The sequence below is a fragment of the Leopardus geoffroyi genome, chromosome A2 (assembly GCF_018350155.1).
Source record: "Leopardus geoffroyi isolate Oge1 chromosome A2, O.geoffroyi_Oge1_pat1.0, whole genome shotgun sequence".
Lineage (NCBI taxonomy): Eukaryota > Metazoa > Chordata > Mammalia > Carnivora > Felidae > Leopardus > Leopardus geoffroyi.
The window spans coordinates 51,381,654-51,390,774 of record NC_059331.1 but is presented as its reverse complement, the minus strand read 5'-3'; the positions used below and the strand labels follow the sequence as shown (position 1 = coordinate 51,390,774).

The 9,121-nt window shown below is 43.4% G+C and overlaps 1 protein-coding gene across 1 annotated transcript in view; it reads right to left on the bottom strand.

Moving 5' to 3' along the window:
• The window catches only part of OGG1 (8-oxoguanine DNA glycosylase), a 35,715-nt gene that overhangs the window by 7,037 nt on the left and 19,557 nt on the right, over positions 1-9,121 (bottom strand). The window contains exon 8 of the transcript XR_006716027.1: positions 2,365-2,458. The gene's annotated coding sequence lies outside the window, so the exon portion shown is untranslated. The remainder of the gene's footprint in view (positions 1-2,364; positions 2,459-9,121) is intronic.

The window sequence follows — 9,121 nt, the reverse complement described above, 5'->3', positions numbered from 1 at the left end:
GTTTTAACTAGTGAGAGTGGAGTCTGCTTCCCCACCAAGCCCAAGGCAATGGGGAAAGACGGGGGAACTCAATAAAGATCTGAGTAGGAATGGGGAAATGGATGCTGGATAGGCCACCAATAATGTCTCTTCCACAGCCCGGGAAGGAAACAAGGTATAGGCGATAGAGATGAATAAATGTGCTCTCATCCCTGTCTCAAGTTGGTCCCAGATTAGTCAGGGAGTCAGAAAATAATTTGTAAATTTACTGTGGGAAGGTTGAGGTCTACACAGGACAAGGGAGGGGACAGTTCCCTGTGGAAGTGACCTGTGAACTGAGCCATAAAGAAGGATGGCAAGGACAGGCAACATTCTTGTATGCTCAGCACTACTGTTAGGCCTGCCGCTTCCCCATTCCATATGGCTCTTGTGGGACTGTCAAACTAGGATGGATACATGACCCCAACTTGGCCAGTCACAGCACCCTATTCTTTATCCATGATAATTTGTCTAAAGAACGGACATCTGACTTGAACTGGGCCAATCAGAGGCCTTCCATAAGCTTGTTCTGATGCTGAGAGAAGAGGATTTCTCTTCTTTTGGATCAAAAGCCTTAGAATGTAAGCTTAGACCACCTGGTGACCCACTTTCTTGCCATGGGGAAGAACCTGCCTGAGAATAAAGCCAACTCAGAAAGGCAGAGCCAGGAGATGGAGAAGGAGATAAAGTTTTAATGATGTAGCTGGAGCCCTAGATCTCCCATTGGACCTTCCAATTACATCAGTCCACAAATGCTTCTTTAGGCTTAAGCTAGGTCGCTTTGGCGTTTCATCACTTGTCAACTAAAAAAGGGCCTGACTAATGAAAGTGGACTTTGGCAAGAAGGAAGGCTGGAGTGGAGTTCTGAGAGAGGACAGCATGAGGGCCTGCCTCCCACTAGGTGCAGAGCCTAGCTGCTGTTTTTCAGTGACTCATTGTTTGCAGATTGCTTAGAACCTTCTCAGAAAAGACACCTAACACTTAATTTCATTAATGAATTTGATGAGTGAATTAGCGATAAAATTAAGTACTCAGTAAATGTTAGCTCTGTACCAGGCACTGTTCTAAACTTGTTAAGTTACAAATCTCAGCTACCCCACATGGTGGGTACTAATAACATCCCGTTCACAGATGAGGAAAACAAGCCTAGGTGATCAGCAATTAATAAATCATCGTTGAGGCAAGATTCAAACTCAAGTCCATTTGACTTGCAGACACAGACTCTTCATTATAGAACTCACTGGGGCCCCACTCCCTTATGGCCGATATGAATGACACTCCTAGGTTTGGGCACTGCACAACCTGTGCAGCTTGCAGATCCCCTGCTTAACCATTCACTTCCATGTTCATTAAGCCAGACCTCCCCAGAGAAGCATCACTGGTAAAGAGTTCCAGGAGCAGAGACCATTTTATGGAGGAGGTAGGATGACAGTCGAGATCCCCAAATTAGGTAAAATTGTGAGAGAGGAAGGCAGGTATTATAAATAGGAGGAAGAACCCCAGAATTCTGACTGGGCCTGGTTCATTAGGGAAAAGACTTTGAAGGATCAGTTGCGAGAACACTATTCTCTGTCGCACACCTACTATCTGCCTAGTACTGCACTGGGCCCTCTACTGGCATGTTTTGATGTACACCACACACCTACAAGGTGAATAGAACTATTTCCACCCTGCAGAGGAGGACAATGAAGCTTAAAGAGGTGCAATGCCTTCTGAAACTATACAGCTGTGGTGCAGGAAATGCTCAGCACCATCGCTGAGTTGACAACCACAGTGGGCCAGGGAGTCCCTTCTAATGGCCACATCCGTGTCTGCTGGAGCCAAAGGAGACTTCCTTTATGGGGGTTGGAGGAAGCTGGGTTCCCCATGGGGGGGGGGGGAGAGAGTAGTTCTAGCACCTCAAACCTACTATTTTAATTTGAAACAACCCTGACACCTTATCACTTGTCTGGTGAAAAAGCCTTTTGTATCTTGGCCCTGAAAGGCATCCACCATCATTGTTTCTCCACAGTCCCAAATGTCTTATAACTGACTTTTGGAAACACCAGCGTGCATGAGAATAGGGAGGATTGAATGGAGGTTAAGCCCTGATGTCAGGAAATGACCCAGTGTGAGTCCCCAGCCCCTGCCAGCTCCTGAACACTCTGGGGGATTGGCTTGATGGATACTGGGTCCCAGTTAAATCTTGCTAAGAAGTAAGTGACGGCTGTAACTTTGTACTAATGTGGTCAGGGAGTAATTTCCCTTTCTGCTCCAGAGCTCAGGACTTAATGGAGACAACCAAACACAAATGGACCATAACTCACCTGTTCATGTATTAACTCATCATTTCTTCTTTTCACTCACCTCCTTTGTTCATTCACTCCATCTACTTGCCTCCCTTTCCTCATTCATACTCCTGTTTCCTCACTCAGTGACCTTGTTGCCATGGCTGAGAGCTCTGTGAAGAACAATAATAGAAGAATGTACAAAGTCTGCAGGGACCTAGGGCACAGAATGACTTAACAACAGTTTAGAGGGTCAGGAAAGGATTCAGAGAGGAAGTGGAAAGGAAGTTGCCAGGCAGAAGACATTGCAGACAAAAGGAACAGCAAGGCACAAAGGTGTGAACAGCTGGCCTGCTTAGAGAGAGGTGAGAACTGCACTGTGACTGGAGCCTTGGGTGTGTGGAGGGGGAAGGGAAGGATAAGAAATGAAGCTGGAAAGTAGGTTGAGAACAGGCTGGCTGTGAATAGCAGGTTAAGGGGCATGGGATTTAGTCTCAAGTTCAGTGGTTCTCAAAGTGTGGTCCTGGGGGCACCTAGCTGGGTCAGTCGGTAAAGCATGCGACTCTTGCTCTAGGGGTTGTGAGTTCGAGCCCCACATTGGGAGTACAGATTACTTATAAATGAAATCTTTAAAAAAACAAAAGTGTGGTCCTTGAGCCAGCAGCATCAGCATCACCTGGGAACTTACTAAAGATGCAAATTCTCAGGTCCTAGACCCACTGAATCAGAAGCTCTGCCAGGGGCTTCAGACATCTCTGTTTTAACATACTCTCCAGGTGATTCCTGATGCATGTTAAAGTTTGAGAATGACTTTTCTAGGTACTAGGGATTCAGGGTTGGTGTGTGAGCAGGGGAGTGCCATAATAGCACTCTGAATTGGAAAGCACTTTGAGAGCAGCATGGAAGCCCGACTGATTAGAGGGGGTGAGAGTGAAATTAGGGAAGGCTGGAGTGTAATCATGTGCAAAAAATACATCCGAGATGGTGGATGCCACAGAAGCTGGTAGATATCCTTCAAAATCTATTCTATAGTTAATAGGATTCCTGATTTTTAGTGGGACATAGCACCTCAAAGACTAAATATCCCAGCTTCTCTTGAAGTTAGATATGATCATGTGATTTAAATTTTGGCCAATAGGATGTGAATGGAAGAGACGTGTGTAACTATGAGGTCATGAGTCCCAAGGCATGTGCCCCCCATGTTCCCATTTGTCCCTGGCTGGGATGAGACTTGGTGGCAAGCCATCTTGAAACATGTGGTCAGGGGTGCCTGGGTGGCTCAGTCGGTTAAGCGTCTGACTTTGGCTCAGGTCATGATCTCGCGATTCGTGAGTTGGAGCCCCGCATCAGGCTCTGGGCTGACAGCCTGGAGCCTGTTTCAGATTCTGTCTCCCTCTCTCTCTGCCCCTCCCCTGCTCATGCTCTGTCTCTCTGTCTCAAAAATAAATAAAAACATTAAAAAAAAAAAAAAAAAGAAAAGAAACGTGGTCAAAGACAACACCATGGGAACTCTGGAGCAGCAAGATAAGAAGAAGCCAGGATCCCTCCTACCTTGAGTCATACCAGCCTGGTATGACTACTTATGGCCAGATTGCTATACACTTCCATTTTATTTAAGTCACTATTCTCCGTGTCTATTAGAGAAATCAAACTTATATTTTAGCTGCTACAGTGGGCCAAGTATACTTTTCAAAGTATACATTGGGGCACCTGGGTGGATCAGTCGGTTAAACATCTATCTCTTGATTTCAGCTCTCAGGGTCATGAGATCAAGTCCTGTGTCTAGCCCTGGGTTGAGTTCCTCGCTGGGTGTGGAGCCTGCTTAAGATTCTTTTGTTTCCTCTCCCTCTGCCCTTCCCCCTCCTTGCACAAGTGGTGCGCCCTGTGCGCGCGCGCGCACACACACACACACACACTCTCTCTCTCTCTCTGAAAAAAAAAAAAAAACTATACCTGACTCCTTCCTTTTTTTTCTCCCTTTCTTTTTAAAGTTTGTGTATTTTGAGAGAGACAGAGACAGAGCATGCATGTGCATGAATGGGGGAGGGGCAGAGAGATGGAGAGAGAGAACCCCAAGCAGGCCCCTCACTGTCAGTGAAGAGCCTGACATAGGTCTCGAACCCATGAACCATGAGATCATGACCTGAGCAGAAACCAAGAGTCGACGCTTAACCTGCTGAGCCACCCAGGCACCCCTCCTTGCTTTCTTTTTTCTCTTCTTTCTTTCTTTCTTTCCTTCCTTCCTTCCTTCCTTCCTTCCTTCCTTCCTTCTTCTCAAAAGAATTTGAGAAAACTTATGATTGAGGATGTGTACAATGAGTTTCATGAAATACAAATATAAAATTAAGCCCATCAGTTTTAATGGAACTGCTGTCATTAAGCATCAGATTTAGCTCTAAGCTTCCTGGCAGCCAAGACAAAAACGGCGATAAGATGAATCAGTCTCTTCCTTTGATATCAGAGGAAAGGGCATCTTCCAATTTTCCTGACAGAAAAATCCAATAGTTTCTCATGCTGAGGAAACTTCTCCACTGGAGTCATATACTGATAATATTCTCTATAAATTTGACAACAATGGAGATTGAGTTTCACATGGTGATTTCTTATCACAACCTTTGATGAAAGCTCAGGCCATATTGTTACAAGACAGCTCTGGGAGGATACTTCTGCAAGATATGTGACTTCTCGTATTTGCTCTTCTCAATGATTCTACATCAGAGCAGGTAAGACCATTACCCTGTTTTACAGATAAGAAAACTAGGAAACAGAAAGGGGAAGAGCCAGATCAGACAGCTGGTGGGGAACCAGTTTTGTAAGCCAGTTTTGTAGACTCTAGGGCCCTATTCTAAGTGTCCCTCTCTGGACCTGCCAGCACCACCACACACAAAATTATACATTGAGGGGTGCCTGGGTAGCTCAGTTGGTTAAGCATCCAACTTTGGCTTAGGTCATGATCTTTCGGTTTGTGAGTTTGAACCCCAAATAAGGATCTGCACTGGTGGTGCAGAGCCTGTTTGGGATTCTCGTTCTCTCTCCCTCTCTCTCTCTGTCCCTCCACCCAACTCTCTCTCAAGATAAATAAGTAAACCTAAAAAATTATAGGTTGATTATCAAAGAAAAGCACAAGAATCATTGCCCCAGAATATGCCTGTGTTAACCAAGACAAAGCAGTCAGATCTGGTAAACATTAGAGGGACCTCTGAGCCTGCTGAGATGGGCTGCTCCTGACTGCATGAGAAAATAGGGATGAGCACCATGAGGGCAGAAAGGAAATCCCAAATTTAGAGCCTGAATGGAACATGTGGGGCTTCAAGGATGGAAGGAAAAATAATATTAAAAGCAGCTGTCCCAGGGCAGTTGATAGCTATAAAAGGAGAAAAAAAAAAAACAACTCTCTTTCTGTCTCATTTCTTACACCTATTATGCACCAGGTACATACTGGGGATCCAAGTGACAATGAGGGAACTAGCCTAGTGGCTGAAAGTCACTTTCTGTCTCATTCTCAAAATAACCCTACAAAGTAGGTATGCTTATCAGTATGATTATGCCATGTTATAGATGAAGAAACTGAGGCTCAGAGCCATGAAATGATTTGTCCAAGGTCCCACAGCTGGTAAGGGTTACAGAGTTTGAACCCTGGTCTGTCTGACCCCAAACTTTTATTAATGTGCCATCACTGTTTCAATAGTAGGAGAGAAAAATGTTGATGGATGTGACATTTAAATCTTCTCTATTTCTTTGTTATTTTTTATCTTTTCTTAAAATTTTTATTTATTTATTTTTGAAAGAGAGGGCATGCACGTGGGGGAGGGACAGAGAGAAAGGGAGAAAGAGAATCCCAAACAGGCTCTGCACTGACAGTGCAGACCCCTACATGGGACTCGATCCCACAAACCATGAGATCATGACCTGAGCCAAAATCAAGAGTCAGACACTTAACTGACGGAGCCACCTAGGCACCTGTTTGTTATTTTTTAAATAAAATTTTAAAATTTGACCACCAAGTTGGTACATACCAACCATCTCCTGGCATACTTTTTTTAAAAAGTGACTTTTTAATTATAAAGTTAATATTACTCAGGGCACCTGGGTGTCTCAGTCGGTGGAGTGTCTGACTTTTGATTTCGGGTCATTATCTCACAGTTTATGAGTTTGAGCCCCCACACTGGCAGCATGGAGCCTGCTTGAGATTCTCTCTCTCTCTCTCTCTCTCTCTCTCTCTCTCTGCCCCTCCCCCCCTCAAAATAAATAAACTTAAAAAAAATAAAGTTAATATTATTCAACAAAGTTTGGAGAATATAGACATGTAGAGAGAAGTAAAAGAAACAAAACAAAATCAGATGATTTTTTGACCATTGTTAACATTTATGGTGTTCCTCTCCACTCTGCTATGAATAACATACATTTTGCATTTTACACTGAAGTTCCCAAACTGCATACCTGTTTAACATTACAAGCATTTTCATCCTTTTATTTTATTTTTTTAAGTAGGCTCCATGCCCAACGTAGGGGTTGAACTCACAACCGTAAGATCAAGAGGTGCATTCTCTGCTGACCAAGCCAGCCAGGTGCCTCTGTCCTTTTATTAAGTAGGTTGCATTATCATCAATTTAAGAACTGTGAAATATTACATCCCATAGGCATACCGTATGTTTTTTAACTGTTCCGTTCTTGGTGATTTCTTCTAAATTTTGCTGTTGGAAAATATTTCTTCAAGTATCTTGGAGCATATAGCTTTGTCCTAATTTAGGACTATTTCCCTGAAATTAATTCCCAGAAGAGAAATGCCTGGGTCAAAAGGCCTGGACGTTACTGAAGCCTTTGATGCATATTGCCAAACGGCTTTCCGAAAGATTTTAGCAAGTCATTTTCCCACCAGAAATACAGAAGTATCCATTGCTCACACTGACAATTTCAGTGTCACTAGTTTTTTAAACTTCAGAATTGAAAGGCTATTAATGGCCTTTTAGTTTGCACTGCTTTGATTACTTGTGAGGTAGAAAATGTCCCATGTTTATTGTGTTTTATCTGTCTCCACTGACCAGTTACTGGGTCTGTTTGTTATCAATGTTCAGTGTTCTTCACATAATAGAAAATACTAACCCATTGTCTATAAAACATTTCCTCAGTCTGAAGTTTGCCTTTTAATGCTGGGTATGATTTTGGAGTAGGGTAAGGTTTTGTTTGTTTGTTTCCAGCAATAGAAGTTAAAGAATGTTTTTTGGGGGGGCGCCTGTGTAGCTCAGTTGGTTAAGCCTCTGGCTCTTGATTTCAGCTCAGATTATGATCTCACAGTTCGTGGACAGAGCCCCGCATTTGGTTCTGTGCTGATGCACGGAGACTGCTTGGGATTCTCTCTCTTCCCTTTGCCCGCTCACATGCTTATGTTCACTCTCTCTCTCAAAATAAGTAAATAAACATTAAAAAAAAGAAAATACTCTTTAAAAAAAAAAGAATGTTTTTCTGTTTTGCACATAACCTTGTCCATCTTTTCCATAGGAATTCTTCCATTCTCTCTAATCTTAGAAAACCTTTCACCCCTCCAATGGCTTATTTTCTGTGTGCGAGAACTGATGGACGTGTCTGAGCTGTTTGGTCATCTTTTTTTAATAACAAAGGAGAGAAGAGGATTTTTTCCTTTTTTCCTTCATCTATTTGACTGTCCTTGACTTTTTGTTTTAGTACCATGAGATATGCTCATTGGGGGTTGGGACTGTAGGAGGAAATGTGTATGTAAATACATGCATCCCAAAAAGTCTGGAGGAATAGGTACCAAAAAATACTAATACTAGTTATTTCTGATTGATGGGAGCAGGGCTGGGATAGATGTGTTATTCATGCCTGCCCAGCATCTTTATTTCCTTTTGGCAAGACACGCCTCTTCACCCCTTGACTCTGGTGTGGCTGCCCATGACAGTACATTTACCCAATACAGTACTTCATTTCCCTGGCAATAGTTTGTCTGGGGCCAAGGGGTAGGCATGTTACTCTAGCAGAATTCATCAGAGTCCTTCCCTGAGACTGATATATGAAAACTGGGTAGAGCTTTCCTGCTGGGTTGCATTGGAAAGCTGAGACTACCTCACACCACATTTCCTGCCAGGCAGAGCTCACTCTGCAGAGGAAGGGAAGCCAACGTGCAGATAAATTGAGACAAGGAGAGATACAAGAAAGCAAATGCTGGGGCGCCTGGGTGGCTCAGCCAGTTAAGCGTCCGACTTCGGCTCAGGTCATGATCTGACGCGTGAGTTCAAAGCCCCGCGTCAGGCTCTATGCTGACAGCTCAGAGCCTGGAGCCCATTTCAGATTCTGTGTCTCCCTCTCTAGCTGACCCTCCCCTGTTCATGCTCTGTCTCTCTCTGTCTCAAAAATAAATAAACGTTAAAAAAGATAATAATAATAAAAAAGAAAGCAAATGCTATGAGCCCTGTGTCTCCAGTTCCAGTCTCCAAGACCCTGATCCATGTTGTTTTTCCCTCAATCTTGCAGGCAGCTATTGTAAGCCACAGTCCCTCTTTGGTGAAGCTGGCTTAGGTTAGGATTCTGCTACTTAGCAAGTGAAAGAATCTGATCAGTGACAAGGATGGTCTTTGTGTGTTTTTAATATCTTATGTAATTATTTGCTTAGTAGAAATATTTTTTTAAAAAGAGAATGTATTTGTTAAAAAAGGAAAGTGTAAGTGCCCTCAGACATGCTCAAAAGCAGGCAACGTGTAAAACAGAGCATAAAAGGTGTACAAGTCCTCGAAAGGACAGAGGCCACCTTATCACCTCAGAAATGTTGTCAATGAGATAAACAGGAATTTGTAGTGAAATAATTCTAGATCAATGGGTGT